General features: G+C 42.8%; 1 protein-coding gene across 3 annotated transcripts in view; it reads right to left on the bottom strand.

The window, feature by feature from the left end:
- Ncald (neurocalcin delta) overlaps positions 1-19,830 on the bottom strand; it is a 352,410-nt gene that overhangs the window by 69,587 nt on the left and 262,993 nt on the right. The window contains exon 1 of one of the 3 annotated variants that reach the window (XM_055626509.1): positions 12,277-12,435. The exons of the other annotated variants lie outside the window; for them this stretch is intronic. The gene's annotated coding sequence lies outside the window, so the exon portion shown is untranslated. Of the gene's footprint in view, positions 1-12,276; positions 12,436-19,830 lie in introns of those variants that run through there. 3 annotated transcript variants of the gene reach the window in all.

The raw sequence follows: 19,830 nt of genomic DNA, 5'->3' as shown, positions 1-19,830 counted from the left end.
ATGCTGTGGTGCTTGGACTGCAGGCATGCTTGGACTGCAGGCATGCTGTGCTTGGACTGCAGGCATGCTTGGACTGCAGGCATGCTGTGCTTAGACTGCAGGCATGCTTGGACTGCAGGCATGCTTGTACTGCAGGCATGCTGTGCTTAGACTGCAGGCGTGCTGTGCTTAGACTGCAGGTGTGCTTGGACTGCAGGCGTGCTGTGCTTAGCTCACTTTCTCTGTCTTAATTCTGTCGACCCCAAGCCAGGGAACAGTGCTGCCCACTTTTAGTCTGGGTCCCCCCACATCAATTAACGTATTTAAGAGAATCTCCCACAGACATGGCTGCAAACAACCCTCATGAAGACCAGCTCTCACTGAGCCCTTCCTCCCAGGTCATTCTAGGTCACATCAAGTTGACAATTAAAACAGATTATCACAAAGACCAAGAAAAGACAGTTCGCTGCTCAAACCTGACAACCAAAGCCCACAGTAGAAGGAGAAAACCTGCTCCCAAATCAGTCCTTTGCCATGTGTGTGCATGCGCATGTGGGTGTGCATGCGTGCGTGCGTATGTGTACACGCACATGCTCACACACACTCAAATTGAAAGTAAAATAAAATGAAAATGATGGTTTCCGTTGTCATCACTCCATCTGCTCCTTCAGCATCAGGAACATAGTCCCGCTGTTGCATGTCTGAAATCTCTATGTCAGGAAACACTACGTAAATCCTCCTGACTTGTAAACACCTCAGCATGGTTCTAATTAATTCGGGACTTTAGTGGAGATCTTACTTGAAGAACATACAAAACAGAAAGAGGAATGGGAGGTTTACCTCAACATGTTCCTGTTAAAAAACAGTAAAATGGAGGCTAAGAAGTTAGCGGAAAGAGACTGGTAAATTCATTTAATGCTGTGGTCTCAACCTGTGGGTCACGACCCCTTTGGGGTGGAGTGACGCTTTCACGGGATCTACATATCAGAGACTCACAGGATCAAAATTATAGCTCTGAAGCAGAAGTAGCAACAAACATAATTTTATGGTTGGGGTCACCCCAACACAAGGGGCTCTGTTAAAGGCATCAGGGAGGCCGAAAACCGCTGCTTTAGCGAGGCTGAAGCTCCAGCTTGGGAAGACTGGCAAGTTCTGGAGCTGGAGAGTCACAGGTGAGTGCAATGATCCCCGCTGAATTGTACACTCAAAATTACGAAAATGACAAAGCTGACCTGTGGATTTTACGTCAGTTGGAGAAAAGGTTTCTATTGACTTTAAATCCAGGTATAATACAACAAGAGGCCTGTTTTTTTTTTTTTGTTTGTTTGTTTTTGTTTTTGTTTTTTGTAATACCACAATATCAGCATCTTCAGACAACCAGTGACCTAGCCGAGTTGGTGTTATCAGTGCTCTTACTGGCAGCATGGCAATAGGGCAGGTAGCAGCCTCCCACTGAACAGCATGACTCGGGACACTGACATTCGTCTGCCTGGAGGGTCAGGGAAGGAGAAGGCCTCCAGAGCAGTGGTGACTGACTTTACAATAGAAGCATTCTGAGGATGAGCACAGGAGAGTTGAAGGTTCTTTTAAGCAGCAGGTTTTGCTTGCATCATTTTTAGGTGGCGCTGGCATTCTGTAGATCATCTGGATATATCAGAAAAAGAACTTGGAAAAAAACTGTAAATTCCGTTTAAATTTTGGTCTCGGTCTCTAGGAGGAGAATGGCCGTGAGGAGCGTGAGCATTTGTGGCCAGTGCTGGTAGAAGAATCTGTAGGGGAACTTGCCGCTTGCCAAAGTTCCCAGGCTGCTCCTTTCTGGGGAGCCAGCAGGGAGCAAGGAGCAGCAGAGGGCCACGGCCCATGGGACGTGGTTATGTCCACTTGTAAACATTACTGTTGCCAACAGCTTTGGTCAGTGACATTTTGCAAAAGGCCTACTTTTTCCTTATCATCAGAGCCATGCTAACAGTCTCCAACTGTTCTAAGACATTAGGTAATTGGAGAACTTGAAGCAATATTGCTAATTTGATTTCCCTCCTGCTAGGACTCTAGATGACAAGGTGCATTCAGCCCGCAGCTAAGCCATTGTCAACAGACATCCAACCTTGCACTTAAAAATGACCAGCGTGTGCTTTTGTTGGCTACACAGGTGTTTGACTTCCATTATGCATTGCGTTATATACACATATTTTCTTAAGAATGCCATGTTCTAGCTAAAAATATTCTTATCATTGCATAACACACCATCAACGACCAGTTTAATTGATATTTCAAAACACGTCAGACATCATGAAAGATAGATATAAAGGCTTACTACTAAAACTTCACTGAACAGTTCCAAGTTTTCACTGGTAAATTGAGTCAAAAAGTTTTTTTCTAGAGTAACGAGGTGGCTTTGTCGCTGTTCTATTGCTGTGAAGGGACACCGTTATAAACGGCAGCATTTAACTGAAGGCTTGCTTATAGTTTCAGGCTGAGTACATGACCATCATAGTGGAGTGCATCCACAGGCAGGAGTGTCATTATAGCAGTAGCTGACAGGTTACATCTGGATCCTGTAGCAGTAGTTGACAACTTACATCTGACTCCACGGGCAGCAGGCAGAGCACGTGGGTGGGGCCTGGTGTGGGCTTCTGAAACCTTAACCATCCACAGTGGCATACATCTTCCAACAAGGCCTTCTAATCCTTCTAAAAACATTCAAATATGTGAACCTATGGGGCCATTAGCCATCAAACTGCCACATGAGGCAATGGTTTTTCACTAGGTCCAGGGTTTTCAGTAGGGGTATTATTTATAATTATATAGTCACTGTGATCTTATACAAAATGTTCTGAAAGCTTGGAGTCTTCACTAGGTTTGGGGATTTACCAATATCTTTAAAACTGTGCTTCAGAGCTTCACTAGGTTTGGGGATTTACCAATATCTTTAAAACTGTGCTTCAGAGCTTCTACAAGCACCGCCCAGTTAACTTCGAAAGAGCAACTTAAAGGCTACACAGTAGAGGGCAGATGGAAAGTCACTGCCTTTTAGTTTGGAAGTTAGAAATTTCTTATGAGCAAAATGGAGAAAAATAAAACATTTAACGTATATATTCAGACCCTTTAAAACACAACCTGGATGAAACAAAAGGAAAGAGACCATTAAGATTGGATAGCCCTGCTGACACATTTGCTGCCTCAGCGCTTCTGATTTCCACTGGCTCCCGAGTCCTATCTGATCAAACCCAGTTTAAATGGAAACATCCTCTGGAGGCTTCCCTTAGAAATTACATGTTTTAGTTCTCCTAACCACTTTCTTGATTCCAAATGGGTGGGTGCTCTTCTGTGTCATAATATTAAATATATAACGCCACTCATGGGTTAGTATTATTGACGTCCAGCGTTCAAGTCGAACATTTTCTGTTCTTTAAGATTCAAAGCTCAAGCCAAGTACAGTGGTGCATGCCTGTAATCCCAGAATTCAGGGAGGCACAGGCAGGTGGATCTTTGTGAGCTTCAGGCCAGCCTGCTCTACAAGGCAAGTCCAGGAGAGCCAAGGCTACACAGAGAAACCCTGTCTAAAAAAAAAAAAAAAAAAAAAAAAGCAAAAAAAAAATTTTAATAAAAAAAAAAAAAGATTCAAAGCTCATCTCCTGCTCCAAGTCTTCTCAATACTTAGACCTTAATGAGCTTGGGTGTCTGGCGTGATACTGGGCTCTAGGCATTCAGCCAGGCTGGACGGCAGGGTCTGTCCTCAGCAGTGCTGCTCCAACCTCCCTCATCAAGGTGCATGCTTTGCCAAGAAAGCCTGGCTCTAGCAGCAGCACTTAGTGGCCACATTTTGTATCTTTAGTAATGAAAGCCTCCTGCCTGACACATAACAGACATATAACATTCTCTTGGTCAGGATGGGACACATTCTGAGTGCTGAAAGGTCAGGATGGTTGGGGCACACCTGCCTAGTGTCTCTCCGAGAAAATAAGGGTTAACTGGAAGCTGCTCAGAGTCCTTGGGCAGAAGGAAGAAGTTCACAGGTGCCCAACTGCATGGACATAAAAAACAGTGGCTGAGAGCCAGCCACTGAGTTCATGTCAGAGACAGTCCCTGTTCCCCTTCCTAGGGAAGCCCACTTGGATGCTGAGCTGCCATGGGCTACGTCTGAGCAATGGTTCTAGGTTATATCCATGCATGGTCCTTGGTTGGAGAATCAGTCTCAGAAAAGACTCCTGTGCCCAGATATATTTGGTCCTTGTGGCGCTCCCGTCCTCTCTAGGTCTTACTAACTCCCCCTTCTTTCATATGATTCCCTGCACTCTGCCCAAGGAGCAGCCTTGCTAGGCCACAGAAGAGGACATTGCAGCCAGTCCTGATGAGACTTGATAAACTAGGGTCAGATGGAAGGGGAGGAGGACCTCCCTAATCAGTGGACTTAGAGAGGGAGAGGGAGGAGATGAGGGAGGGAGGGTGAGATTGGGAGGGAATAAAGGAGGGAGGCTACAGCTGGGATACAAAGTAAATAACCTGTATTTAATATGAAAAATAAAATTTATATTAAAAAAAGAAACAATGACTGGATACGGGCATGAACACTTTCTCAGGAGAAAACGGGAGGCCAGCAGCGACAGGTGAAGTTTAAGGTGTATTGATCTCTGCGCAGCTGAGGGACAGACATGCCTCTCTGAGTGAACGCCAAAGGACAATGCTTCTGAGGATTCCAGAGCTCGGTGTGGCTGGCACGAGAAGCCACAAACCAGCAGGACATCTACCATTTTGGCAGCTTGGTTAAGAGGAAAAAGGGCTGCTGAGTGAGCTTAATATTACCCACCAAGGGATTTCCCTAGTTTTGCTATTAGAGTGAAGAATAGTCCCTGAAGCATTGGGAACAGGCCAAAAGAGTGTCAAGGAGACAGCAGGCCTAACAATAGAGCACCCGGCAGCAGATTAGATAGAGTATGCGTGTGTGGGAAAGACAGAGTGGACAAGGAAGAGACCTCCACGGAGAGGGATGGCAGGCAGGAGGCCATGAGGGAGAGTTTACTAGGGCATACGGCCGATCGTCAACAAACCCAGCAACAACATGGGATACAGGCTGCTCTTCCAAATTTATAAGCAGAATGTGTCCTAAAGCTTGTGTGTGTATGTGTGTGTGAGGGGGTGTGTGTGCATGTATATGTGTGCATGTATGTGTATTCATATGTGTGTGTATGCTTGCCTGGTAAGGACCTCACAGAGCTATCACCATTCAGAAGTTGACTGAAAGACACTTTTCCTCAGAAATTATTTCCGGCTAGGCTAGATATTTATATGCCAAAACAAAGCTCCTGGCTTAGGACAGCTGTGGGGAAGGGCTGAGGAAGGATAACATCAAGCTGGCATGGGGATTGGTAAGAGAGCCCTCACAGCTGGGCCTGGAGTTGGCTGCAGACTCCCCCGTTTACTTATTGGCCAGCTGATACTGGATGTGCCTGGGCCGTCAGCTGATACACCTTATGGGGCTTCACCACATGGTCTGGGCTTCTTCAGACATGGAGGCTGGTTCCAGGGGGTAAATACCACACGTGAAATGAACAGGAGAGCTGTAGAGAAAGGCAGACTGTATCTCTTTGTGATCTCCCCTTGAAATTCATGTGGCATCGTTTCACTGTAGCTTCTTGGTTGGGCCAGTCACAGGCCCACTTAGGTTGAAAGGGTAATACAACAGATGCCACCTCTTGATGGAGACCAGCAAGATTCCACAGGGATCCACTGGAATGATTAGGACTTTGTGACCATGTTTGGAGATTACAATCTGGCACACTTCTGGTGGAGGCAGGGAGAATCCACCAAACACAGTGAATGGAGAGCCAGGACTTTGGAACCAAACATCCTGAGGTCCTTACAAACTTTGGTGACACTGGAAAGTTTACTATGCTTTCTGTAACTCTGCTTTCTCACTTAAAAAACTGGTGTTTCTGGGGAAAATAGCTACTATGAAAAGAACTTAGAAGCCTCTAGAGCTTCCTTGGTTATCTATTATCATAGCTCCAGGGGTATGCCTTCACTAACCATGGAAATGTTTCTGTCCAGCCTCTGGGTGGTGCTGGCTTCACTGACAGAGCCAAATTACTGAGCAGGCCAAATAGTATCTGCCAATTACTATGGAAGGAAGTTGATTAAACAACGCATGAGCTGGTTTTATCCAAGAGAGAAAACCATGACTTTGGTAAAAACCAACAAAAGTAGTAGAGACAAGATTTATACTTAGATTAATTCAGGAAGAGCAAGAGTCCCTGGGTGACTGTATGAAAGACAGCATTTTTCTCAAATCAGATTTGTGAGTGAGTGAAGACAGGCAGCGCTGTATTACATCGTCAGAACACAGGTCTGCTTGTGAACCAGGAAGCCCACTCTTACTGGGTTAACACAGAAGACATGGGAGATACTTGGGAACAACTGTAAAGATTGCTTATAAAGAGTGAAATAGCTTCTATCGTTTGAATAGCCTGGAGTATTGGCATCAGAGTAAATCATTCTCTTGGTCACTTATTTCCTGAATGAGGAGACAGATAACCTTTTGTACACTGAGAACACGCTTGACATACTGACCTGGAGTCTCTGACTCTGTGAGGTGGAAAGAGATTGCTCACCAATGAAGCTAGCTGTTCAGTAGCTTCCTCTTCTAAAGTATGACTCTAGAGTAAAATATAATGGTTTCCAGATTGTTTGACTACTATAAACAGCGTGGCTTCCAGGGAAAGAATCCTGGTTTCTGGATCTCTATCCAGTTAAACCATAAGTGTCTCACATAGTATCTCTCATGTCCAGTCCAGTATTGGTACACTGTACGTGTTCAGAACTTACCAAATGTATCAAAGACTTCCTCAGTCAGGAAGTCAGAGCCACTAAGGGTCTCTGCCCCAGTGGTAGATACCACTCAAGGGTCTTAATAAAGAGGGACCCAAAATGCCTAAAATAGCCACCTAGTAAATGATTTATAATTGACTGATCCTGCTGCAGCTGATCCATGGTAAAAGAGATGGGAAGGTACAGGAACCTATTAGTTTTGTGGAATGCAGTTTGTTATTGTACCTCCAGGACGTTGTAAATATAATCATCACAAAACTAGTGGTTTAGGGGAGTCCCCTTAGCATACAGTCAGACATTTTGGCATTTATTTCCTCAGTAGGTGTGTTTACAGTAAGGAAACCAAAGACATTTCAGATTCATCTCTTGGAACATTTACATGGATGTGATGGCTAACACTGATTGTTGGTGTGATAGGATCCAGGGTAACCTGGGAGCCATATCTGTGGGCATACCTGTGAGCGAGTTGCCAGATTGTGTAACTTGAGGTGGGAGAATCCATCCCAACTGTTGGAGGAGCTGTTCCATGAGCCAGGACCCCGGACTAAATAAAAAAGGAGAAATCCATTCTAACTTTGGGAGGAACCGTTCCATGAGCCAGGGCCCAGGACTAAATGATAAGGGAGAAAGCAAGCCAAAAAAATTGCTCTCATCTCTTTCCATTTCCGGATTGAGAATGTAAGGTGACCAGCTGCCTCGTGGTCCTGCTGCAATGCTGTCTATGCCATGATGGACCACATCCTTTAAACTGTGAGCCACAATAGCCCCTTCCCTTGTTAACCTGCCTTTGCTGGGTATTTTTGTCATAGCAACTAGAAAGGTAACTAGTACACCTGCTTAAGGGGAATGTACAGGCCTTGGCTTTGCTGGAGTTGCTGCACAGAACTCAGAGACTGGGAAAAAGCCTCCAATAAAGAAAGCCTCCAACAACTGCCAGGCGGTGGTGGCACACGCCGCTAATCCCAGCACTTGAGAGACAGAGGCAAGAGCATCTGTGTGAGTTCAAGGCCAGCCTGGTCTACAAGGTGAGTTCCAGGACAGCCAGGGCTACACAGAGAAACCCTGTCTCAAAACAAAACAAAACAAAACAAAACAAAACAAAACAAAACAACAAAGGCAACAACTGAAATATCTTTAACATTATCTTTAATATTAAATATTAATATTAAAGATATTTAATATTAAATATCTTTAACATTAGCAATTTCTTGTCTGCAAATCAAATACATTGTGATATAATTATATGGTATTCATATATTGTAATATGAGTATATTCCTTCTATATTATAGGATAATTTTTAAAATCGTTGTTTTTATTTATGCACATGCGTGTGCCTGTGAGAATGTATGCCACATGTGTGCAGCTGCCTACGGAGGCCAGAAGAGGGTGTCAGATCCCCTAGAGCTGCAATTACAAGCAGTTGTGAACCACTTGACATGTTTTCTGGGAACTGAGGTCCTTTGGAAGAGGAGCAAGTGCTCTTAATCACTGAGCCATTTCAATATAATATTAACAGCATCTATAGATATATTTTACAACATCAATTTAAGAACAAAGATTAGAAAGTCTGTGTTGGTTTGGAGAATGTGGCACCAGTGAACTTAATATTTATCATATAATTTCTGTACAAAAATCTTAATGAGCACTAACTTTTGTGATATCCCTTCTGGAAACAGTAAAAAAAAAATGTTGAATTTTGTAATGTTGTTTCTAGTTGGCTTTCCATCACAAGACATCATTAAAAGAAAAGTCAACTTCATAAAAAATAATGACACATTCCTTTCTGTGCTCAAATTTCCAACACCTCCATCAAGAAGCATAGGACAGCTGGGGATGTTAGATTTTCTCCAAGTTTTTCTGCAGGTTGCCACAGAGACTCAGTCTCCAAACAGGTGTTTTTCCTAATCCAAAGAGCAAGAACTATTTGAGAACATCCTCTTTCGTAATTCCTCTGAGAACACACAAAAAATTGCTCTGCTTCCATTACAAATGCAAGGGATTTGGATTTAGTTTAAACAACAGCTTGTGCAAAACATCTTAGCTCTATTCTTTTATGCTAGGTGCTGATGTAATTGAAAGGATGGCTTTGGACTTTCTCAGGGTTCTGACAACAGCCAACTGATGACAAAGCTCCCTCGTTGCACAGAGTTGCCAAGACTATTTTCTTCTCATTCAAAACAATGTGGGGAATGAGAGCGTTTCTGACACACAGCACTAAACAATAACACTTACACCTCCTGCTTGATTGTAAACACGCCATGCCTCCAGTTCAGCTCTCTTGGGAAGTGTTTCCTTTTTTCACTTGATGTTGAACATATACTGTCCCAGAGACTTTTGACAAGTCAATCTTATGCAGCTGGAAATAGGGTTGCAACTTGTCAGTTTGCATATGCATGTGGTTTCCATTAAGCTAGAATGTCTCGTAAGATTTTAATGCCTGCTTTGAAGGTTGTTCGTGCATGAAGCACTTTCTCTAGAGGGCTTCTTCCCGGGATCTCATGTAACACCCGGCATTCTTCATCCAGGCACCACTCACTTCTCCTCCCTGCAGATAAAGGTCTCTTTGTAAACAGCCACAGCCCTCTATGGTTCACAGTGTGAACTTGAATACCGTGTCAATACTCTGCTTCTCTCATAAGCCATGCCTAGCCAGCTAGGTGCTCCTCAGTACAGGTAACAGAAGAGGACTTAGGATGGTGGGGGCGGGGTGGGTGTTATAGGCAGTGTGCAGATTGGCGGCTAAGGGACCACTGTCACCCCCTCTGCAGAAGGTGATTAGAGAATACTGTAAAATTCTCATGGTCCAAGAAAAAAGTCAGATTGTGTGGAACCAAAAACGAGGTTCCGGACTTCGTCCAGTGGTTTCTATGTCCTTTTGGCATCACAAACTCATGTAGTAGTTACCTCCATGGCAGACAGAATTCAGAAGAACCCCATAAACTTGGGTGGTTAAAAACATGATGTCTTTATTTCCACAACCTCAAACTGAAATTTAGTATTTCCTTCCAATAAGATGTGGGTCACAAACCACGGTACTGTGAGGCTGTTGCCAAGACAAGTTACAAATGTTTTCATTTCATATTGCAGTTGTTAGACTAACTGTACCTCAAAACAACATTTGTGGGTAGCACCACCTCAGGATTGTGGCAGCTATTGTGCCTGCTGCTAGTATGTATGATTTAATAGCATATTAGCTAAGCATGTATCTTATCGTAATTAAAAAGTTAGTACATTTTATTTTTGTTATTTTTTATTTTTGATATTATACTAGAATTACTTCATTCCTTCCTCCAATCTCTTCCTGCTCTCTTTCAAACGCATGGCCTCTTTTTTTTTTTTAAGTGAAAAGTGTTGGTTTTTTTTTTTTTTTGTTTGTTTGTTTGTTTGTTTGTTTTTGCAACTCAGCATTATTTGTTTTATGCATTTTAAATATTATTCTGGAAAGAGTCCATAGACTTCCAAAAATGTTCAAGGCACCAAAAGGGTTAAGGTTTCCTGAAACTATACACAGGGCCTTTAATAATGCAGCAGCTGGGTTTCTAGAGTAAATCATTCCATGCTGGCATCTTTTGAGGCTGAAACAAACTTGACCTTGAAAGCAACACAATCTCATTGCTGCAGGTAGATGGTTCTCATGAGTCCATTTTCCATATTCTGCCATAAAAAGGACCTGTGGATTTTCAAGCACCTCTTTTCATCAGGGAGCCTGTTTTCTCAACTTTATCAACGACATTTTACCACGAACCACTGCCTCTCCTGTTTTTATTGCTGAAAATCCAGGCTTGGGTATAAGGACATTGTATACAATCATCTTGTGAATTTAAGGCCCAGGGAGAGAATCAAGGAAAAGAACTATGATAGCAGAGTCAGAGCAAGAAAAGTTAAGCACCAAGTGTACACCATTAGAGATGGTGCTTTTAAAAGACTGCATTAACTGGTTCTTTCTATGCTCAATGGAAATGTCACACACCAGTTGACATATTAAAGCCTCTGGGTTATTAGAACCATGGACTCAGTTAGATGATCAGAAGATTTCTTAATAGATACATGGTACATACAAGCACATCAGACACTGGACAATCCCAATGGAAGCTGTGATCAAAATAGGTCCATTCATTGAAAGCTAATTAGAAAATAATTGATACAAGCAGTATCACTTACCACTTACCACTGTAGCTAAGGGCTATTTAAAATTCTCAACCATGAGAGTAAAATGTATAACTCAAATTCTGGACCTGGAAACATAAGTAAAAAACAATGTATCCTTTCACTGAACTAAAATCTAACTAGCATATCATCAGCTTCCAGCCCTCACGTGTAGAGCTGAGCCAGCCTTTGCTCCTTCAAATGCTGGTTCTATTCCATACGGCACTGCGAATATGCCTCACTTCTGTTAAATCTGTAACATTCAGAAACACGTTTATACTTCTAGGCTTCTGTTTGCTTCAGAGCCGGAGGTTTCCTTGAAACCACAAGCTGTAGACGGTGCTGGCAGACCCACAGCAATGCACACACAAGAATGGCGAGCACAGTGTGCTGGAGGAATAGAGATAAGAATCCTTGCTAGTCAGAGTTACCGAATTACTCACACAAGACCTGGAAAAAATTAGCTATCATTTTAAATCCATGTTTCACTTAACGTAACCTCACATTAATGCGTATTTAGCTTCAGGCTATTGTTTTCTTCCCCAGATAATTATTTTAATTAATAATAAAGATCAGAACCAGCTTACAGTACTCCTTAGAAAAAAAGGCACCCAGCCCCTCCTCTTCACCCCAGGGTTTTCAGACAGGGCCACAGAAAACCAGCACTTTGCAGTAACACCCACAAAACAACCACCCACGCACACATGAATGTGAAGGTCCCTCCTCAACTTCCTTGGCATATTGCAGATTCTTTTTCTCTAAACAGGAAGCTGTTGACAGTTTCTCCTTGTGCTTACAGAGTACCAAAAGCCCTTTTTACAACAATAATCACAACTTTCAAAGTCTAGAATCTTTTACTGCTCCCATTGTTGCTAATTATACACCCTGCAAATGAGACAGAAACCAAATTCCAAACTGCTGAAGGCTGATGCAGAATCAGCAACTACAACAAGGAAAAGTTAGCTGCTCCTTGCAAGGCGGTGCTGGAGTTATTAGACCCCGCACAATACGGAAGGAGGATTCCTGGAATTCGAGGGAGCAAATTTGGCTCACGCTGCAAAATGCGAATCTCTAAATAATGTATGTTAGCAAGCATTGCACAAGAAAGGAGATTACATTTTAACCCACTTCATGAAACATTAATCCAAATTTAAGCAAATTCCAGAGACTGCCTGAAATTCGTGACTGGAAGCCGCCTCACATTCTTTGGCTGGGTCCATCAGTAACTGCTCTTGAAGACAAAGTTGTAGGAGGTTCCGAGGGGAGGGAAAACCACCTCAGGCTGTGAAAACGCGTAACTCCTGCACATAAAGCAAACTGATTACCTCACACCGAGGAACTGTGGGGTTCAGTAGTCCATGCTCCTGCAGCTCCGGGGAAGCGACAGCGGCAGTGCCAGCGGCAGCAGTGGCAGCAGCAGCCCCAGCAGGGTCCAGCATCCACCAGATTCTCACAAGCCTTTGACTGTGTGGACTCAGCCACAGACTCTGCCTCTGGCTGACGTCAAAGTCCCTGTCACATGGCCAGATAAAAGCCAAGAGAGCATTGGTTGTCGTAGCAACCACAGACTGGCTCTGAAATTATTTCAATAGGTCATCTGTCATGGATGTGTGTGTTCACATGTGCATGTGTGTATACACACAGAGTGCAAAACCATCGTCAACAGAGGCCGATGCAACCTCAACCCCCGAGTTGTGACTCACAAGTGCCTGCAACTTTCATCGTCAAAGCTTGCCTGTCCTTTCTCTAGTTGCCAGAAAATACAAGCTGCGACCTGTGTTCTTGATATCACAGCATGAAGCCCCTTCCCCCAGTCAAGGAAAGAAACTGAAAACATCCATCGGTGATTTTCTTGGTGAATTAGATCCCACTGTAAACAAACCGAAGGAGAAGCTTTTAAGGGGGTACCGACAGAGAACTGCTCCCAAAACTGGATCTGCCTCAGTGTACTGAGAGCATGTTGATGGAGGATGGAACAGCGCAAGGACCCTGGCAGGAAGGATGATGTAGAAAGCAGGTAAGATAAATCCAAGGCACATGCCGCTTAACACTCAATGCAAAAATGATGGCAGAACACTTCCACAACGGCACAGCTTTAAAGTGACCCGGTGATTATGAATAAAGGGACCAACCCCATTGCAGGCACCAAGTTCTGCCTCACACAGTTCTCTGACCCATAACAGACTGAGGGAGGTTCATGTTCAGTGAGTGAACGGCTCCACATCCCACAGACACGGGCTTCAGTGGAGTCTGCCCAGAGCAGAGGAGCAAAGGTCCAGCCCACCTGTCCCCAAATTACAGCTGCATTTCCCTCAGGGCCACTTTAGCTTACCGTTAGCTCTGTGGGCATGCTTATGACCCAGTTAATTCTCATTCTTAATTAACAGGAAGCCAATTAAACAAAATTAAATGAAACCCATAGGAAGGAACTACGAGAAACCCATTTAGAAAATGTGGACTCATTCAAAAGACAAGGGAACCAAAAGCCGGGAGAAGAAAGAGCTTATTCTAAAAAGACCTTTCTATGCCTGGATTATGGGTTATTAGGACTACAGACAGACACACACACACAAAAGATATGAGTAGCTCTGGGGCCCACTGGTAAAATTACGCTTGTGTCGCAGAAACCTCTTTAGTAGAGCCAGAAACTGCTTCTTTTTACAAAACTAATGCCCAATCTGCTTGGCCATAGAAGCTTCCCAGTCCACCATTTTCTTTATCATATTTGACTTCCATGCTAGAAGTCACAATAAGAAGAGAGAAGATGAAATTTTATTAGAAATTACTTTTCTGATGCTATTGATTATAACCTGACAATTTAATTTCAGACTGATAGTTGGGAACGTACCTCCTTGTTTGATTGAACCTAGTGTCTATGTAAATAAGTTTGGATGCCTTATAAGGGACAGATTTAAACAACAGCTCTCTTCCCCAGATTTGCATTCTATGTATATTTCTGGCTCTCTGTTTGGAAGTGTGGGTCCTTATGACGGGTCTGGGGGAAGAGAAGGCAGAGAACCTGTAGGTGTCCAGGGACCAAGCTCTCCCGACGGCTGTCTCCCAGTCCCTGCCCAGGCTCTGAAGCTGTGCTGGCTAGTCAATCGTTTCTCCTTTTTATAGTTTAACTTAGAGAGCAAAACTGCAATGTCACCCTCCACCAGTAGGTGACAGCCTCTGAAGCAAGAAATTCTCAGAAACCTCTACGTTTCAGGACTTTAAACACTTGAAAACCTGCAAAACCTAGTATATCTTCATCCTGAGTCTTTATCACTTTTGTAATCAAGTGTTGCTGCATACAGACTTAGGTTTAAATTACTGGCAGTTAACCAGCAGACTATTATTCACCACTAGAAAAGGGTACAGGAAGACCTGTTTTCCACAGCAAGCACCCAGCCCTCTGCCTTCCACAGTCCTCTGCAAACCACCTGGGACTGGGATTTTTGCTTACAAACAAGGAAGCTAGTGGCCTTCTGCAGGGTTCAAACTATAGCATTTATCTCCTTGGAGCTCAGACATTCAGCTAATTAATCCAACACAGGCAGCACACAAGTGCCTTCTTCCACAACACTGTATTACAGTGAAGGAATATGTGTCACTTATTTTTCTGAATGCCAGGTCGTTTTTAAGATGAATGCTCAAGTCATCGATTTTAAAATATGCACTCAAACACAGGTCTCCCTATAATTTTACTTGTCCAAAGTAGGGCAGGCCCATTTATCATTTGTCTGACTGATTTTCCAGGAATACATGGTAAGTGCCACTGAACAGCATTTGCAGGCCTCAGCTAGCACGTACTTCGAGCCCTGAGCAGATAATTCTAATCAGCCTTAAACCCCCAGTACTTGTAGGCAGGACTGTCACTGTCTCTATTGCCTTAACCTTAGTGGGAGGATCTGTACCCATTCTTGGAGCTCTCTGCCTCAGAGCTTATCTCTTACGGTTGGACCTTGGGCAAGTCACAGAAATGCCCTAAGCCACACTGCCTGCATGGATAAGGTTGTTGTATTACAAGGAGAATAGATGACACAATTCTGACACCCTGCCACAGGGCAGGGGCAGGGTGGGCACAGGGCGGGGCTTACTGTGTGTCTGTGGGTCCTTGTTTATCTGTCCAGCTTTGACGCATGTCTAAAGATCTTCAGGGCAGGGATCTTATTGTCATGATGCCAGTGGTTAGAATGGAACGAAGACACAGCAAGGGCTCACTCAGTGAGGAATTATTCATGGATGAGGAAAGGAATGCGGAGAGACAGGAAGACAGAATGCTTTTCCCTTTCTACTGACACAGAAGAGAGAGGCTTTCCCTGGCCATGTACAGCCCCCAAAGGAGGCAGAAGGGAGAACCAAGAAGACAAAACTGTTGAGTTCTCACAATCATCTAACAACGATGGTCCCAAGTAAATCAGTGTTAGCCTAGCTAAGTCAGGTGTAAGTGAGTAGCGTATGCTGACTCACTTTACACCTTTGCGGTTGGCGTCCGCTAGTAACAGACTGTGACTGACACTGAGTGCTCACTGTGTGGAGGGCTGCTGTAGATTCTGCATGTATGTTGTCAGGCACTCTGTACCCTCGGAGGGAAGTGCGGCTCCTTCCACATTTCACAACTAAGGAAGTCAAGCACACAATGAGTCACTTGCCTGCCTGGTGCGTAGCGGGACCAAGACTGCTAGCTTTTATCCTATACATTAGGGTTGTTTATTTTTAAATCCATTTTTATTTAAAAATGATGTGCATGTGAGTGCTGGTGCAGAGGGCATTGTGTCTGAGTTCTTCTGGAGCTGGAGTTACAGCCAACTGTGCAACATGGGTGCTTGGAATTGAATTCCGGTCCTCTGCAAGAGCAGGAAGTGCTCTTAACCATCAAGCCATTTCTCCAGGCCCCAACTTCTATTTATTTATTTGTTTATTCTATTATTTATTTATTTATCCAACTGTTGATGGATTGGTTGATGGTACTGGGATTAAACCCAGGTCCTTCTACCTGTTGCATTGTACTCTATCAAATGAACCAGGCTTCTATTTTAAATTTTTTTAATGAGGGGGATGAAGACAGATTTTGGCATCTGAAAATTGTAAAGTTTTTAGTCTAGCTTTGGTCTAGGAGTAATAGTACATAGGGAAAAATGAAACAAGAAATATTTGAATAAAAGAAAGTAGGTAAAGTAAAAGAGTAAAAACATGACAAATAAAATCATACCCAAGTCATTGCAGTCCCTGTGGGATCTCATATGTAGCTACAGTTACGGCTGGTTTCCTAACATGTGGACTAGCATGTATTCAAGCAATGTTATAACACGTTACGTTATTTCTTCCAGGTGTAAATTTTAAGTATGAGAGATCTTGTTTCTCAATTATTTAACTTTAGTATGTTCACTTTCTCAGGTTTTGTTTTAGAGGAGTTTATTTTTATTTTTTCAAGTGTGTGTGTGTGTGTGTGTGTGTACGTGAGTGTGGTGCCACGGGGCCTGTGCCAGAGTTACTGGTGGTTGTGACACCTTGCACAGGTGCTAGGAACTGAACCTGGGTCCTCTTAGCTACCAAGCTGCCTCTCCAGCCCCCATCTCACGTGTATATATAGAAGTCCCCATGTTACATATTAAGTATGCCCATGTCCTTGCTTGACTACAGACAAGGAGCTTGGGGGCCTGTTTCTACTGCCCATTGTTTCCATTATAGACCTTGGTTGGCAGATGATTTCTGTGGCTGCTTCGGGAGTTTTGAACTGATTTGGAAATGATGTGTGAAAAATTTCAGGGTCCCTGGATGGCATTTGAATAAAGAGATGGGATTATAATAAATAGAGAGGTTATGAGCTCTGGAGGGAAGTGAAAATAGAGGAATTACTTTAATAAAATTAAGTATTGTGATGATTTGAGGGTGAGCCTTGGCTCTGTAAGGCCTCATTTATCTGTCTTTAGTTAATTTTAGGATTCAATCTTTCATTTATGAGACCTGAAAACTTAAGCTACCCACCACTCTCCAACTTATTGGAGGATCTAAAACTTTCATTTTGTCTCCTGAGTCATAAGAACCAGAAAAGCTGCCTCTGTTTTACCCTTTTGTGCTTTCCCTGCTTGTGTTTTCACAGTAGGGCCTCTCAAGCAAACCCTTGGAAGGAAGGATAGGTCACATTAGTCTACTTGGGAATCAGCAGATGCTTGGAGAGGCAGACCGGCCAGACCTGGGGTCCCTTCTCCTTTGTTCTGTTTGTTGGTTTTTGTATCTCCAGTTTCTGGAGCCCCACATTACTTAGGAATTCCAATTACCAGGACTAGGAGATGGCTCAGTGTGTAAATGTGCTCACAACACACACCCAGCACATAAGCCCTAAAAGAGCTCCATGTGTAACCCAGCACGTGGAGAGAAGGCAGGGAAAGAGGGGGCTTGCTGGCCACCAGCCTAACTGGAAGTCAGAAAGCCCGAAGGCTTTCTGCAGGAGACTGCGCCTGCACACACTCATGTTCACACACCAATCACACACACAGGCACATGCCCGCACATGTACGCAGGCACGCTCGTGAGTGCACACACAAACGTTATTTAAGGAGAAAATAGCAGATAATGTTGGGATGTCCTCAATGTTACAAGTTAAATAGTTATGTCTTTTCAAAGTTCCTGTGTTGGACTCCTCATGCTAAGGTGAAAATCTTATGAAGTGAGTATTTTAGAAGCTTATTGAGTCCTGAACATAGAGCCCTTGTTCGTGGGACTACGGTGCTCCTTCCACCATGTGAGAACGCAGTTACAGTATCCTCTATGAATGAGCTGGCACCTTCAATTTAGACTCTCCAGCCTCTAGAACTATGCAATAATCACTGTGTTCTTTTAAAATATTTATTAATTTATTTTCTATATGTGTGCTCTGTCTTCATGCACACCAGAAGAAGGACTCAGATTCCATTACAGATGGTTGTGAGCCACCATGTGGGTGCTGCGAATTGAACTCAGGACTTCTGGAACAGCAGACAGGGCTCTTACCCCCTGAGCCACCTCACCAGCCCCAATAATCACCTGTAATTTGTAAACAGTTGGGTTGTTGGTGTTCGGGTCTGAAAAAACATGACAAGACACTGGTTTTCTTTTCTCATTGATCTTGTCACTTAAAGTTACTGTTGCTTTTGCTACTCTTTAAGGTCTTCCAGCCAGTTTTTTTCAAAACATAGCTGTTACTGTTGCCTCTGTTATAACAGACCTGGGTTTGCAGAACAAAAAATACAGGAGAAAAGAAGCTAAGACTGCCTGCCCAGCTGGGTGTGATAATGAAGTTAAGCTCTAGAAACTACAGAAAAGAAGTAAGACAGTTGAGGTTGGTTGAAAATGCAATACAGATCTGGAAGGAGAGAGAAAGAGAAAGAAGGAGAGAGAGAGAGAGAGAGAGAGAGAGAGAGAGAGAGAGGAAATCTTTAAAGAGAAGTAGCTGAGGAATTCCCTAAAGTACACAGAAAAGGCCAAACAAAAACAAAAGTCAGGTTCAGTAAATGCTGTACACCCTAAACTGGACAACTACAAAGAAAATGCCACATAGACACTGTGACCACCAAAATAAAGGGGAAAAACACTCCAGTGTCTTCACTACAATACTAAAATCAGTCAGGCAAACAACACATTGAATTTAAAAAGACATGAAGCGTTAACTTCTAAAGATGGCATGATGGCACTAGGGGTGCAAAGGTGTGAGTTTAAAGCCTGATATATATATATATATATATATATATATATATATATATATATATATATATATATATATATATATATAGTGAGCTCTGAGCCGGCCAGGGCTATGTAGTAAGAAGCTGTCTCAATTTTTTTCCTCAACAATAATAGAACAATAAACTTTGAAATTACTCATGTAAGAAAATAAGTGCTGATTAAAATAGATGTGTATGTTTGTGTGTGTGTGTGTGTGTGTGTGTGTGTGTGTGTGTAGAAAGTGTCCTTTAAAAAAGAAACAAAGAGGGGCTTCTGTTTCCAAGGTAAGTGACTATTAGAAGGAAGACCACCATTGCAGACCTGAGAGATTACTCACAACGGTCTAATGACCGTGGCAGAGTCCTCCGAGGGTCCGGAGGAGTAGTGTGGCTAATTAAACACACAATGACTAAAATCAGCTAAAATTTTGCAGGAATAAGAACTTTAATGACTCAAGAAGACAAAAGCAAACCAAAACCTCCAAATGGGACCAACTATATCTAATAGGATCATGTCACACTATAATTAAGACTCTGATACTAAAGCCAAATTAAAACAACATTGAGAAAGAAAAAAATTATAAATACAAGGACACAAAAATTGAAAGTGCTAGAGAGCTGTGACCCCTTCACCTAAAAGGAAACAATTAAAATGACAGCAAGTTTCTCCTTAGAAATTAAGACAGCGATAAGGAAGTAGCACATTTTTCAGTTGCTGGAAGAAAATAATTCAGTGAAGAATCTTATCTTCAGGAAAAAGAATTTTTTTCAGGAATAAAAATGAAATTAAGGGATTTTCAAATGATTAAGAAACTGAAATAACTTGTTACCTACAGGTTTACCACAGCAAAGTGACTTGTTAATAAGAAGAAAAACACAAAAAACAAAGAAACAAGCAAACAGATACATCAAAAGGGATACTAGAATGTCACAAAGGAAGAAAAAAACATGGAAATCAAAATACAGGTAAATGTAATAGACTTTGCTCTACTTTTAAGTTTTGTAAATTATGTTTGACATTGGAAGCAATTAAAGCTGAGCCACCTCTCCAGCCCCAATAATCACCTGTAATTTATAAGCAGTTGGTTTGTTGGTCTGCTGTTAGCACACACACACACACACACACACACACAGATACAGGGAATATTTAAGCTAATAAAAAATTAAAGGACATTATGTTTCTGCATTCAT

The sequence above is a fragment of the Psammomys obesus genome, unplaced genomic scaffold, assembly GCF_907164565.1.
Source record: "Psammomys obesus unplaced genomic scaffold, mPsaObe1.curated_primary_1811, whole genome shotgun sequence".
Lineage (NCBI taxonomy): Eukaryota > Metazoa > Chordata > Mammalia > Rodentia > Muridae > Psammomys > Psammomys obesus.
Note: the sequence above shows the minus strand (reverse complement) of the source record. Positions and strands in the feature narration are given on the sequence as shown.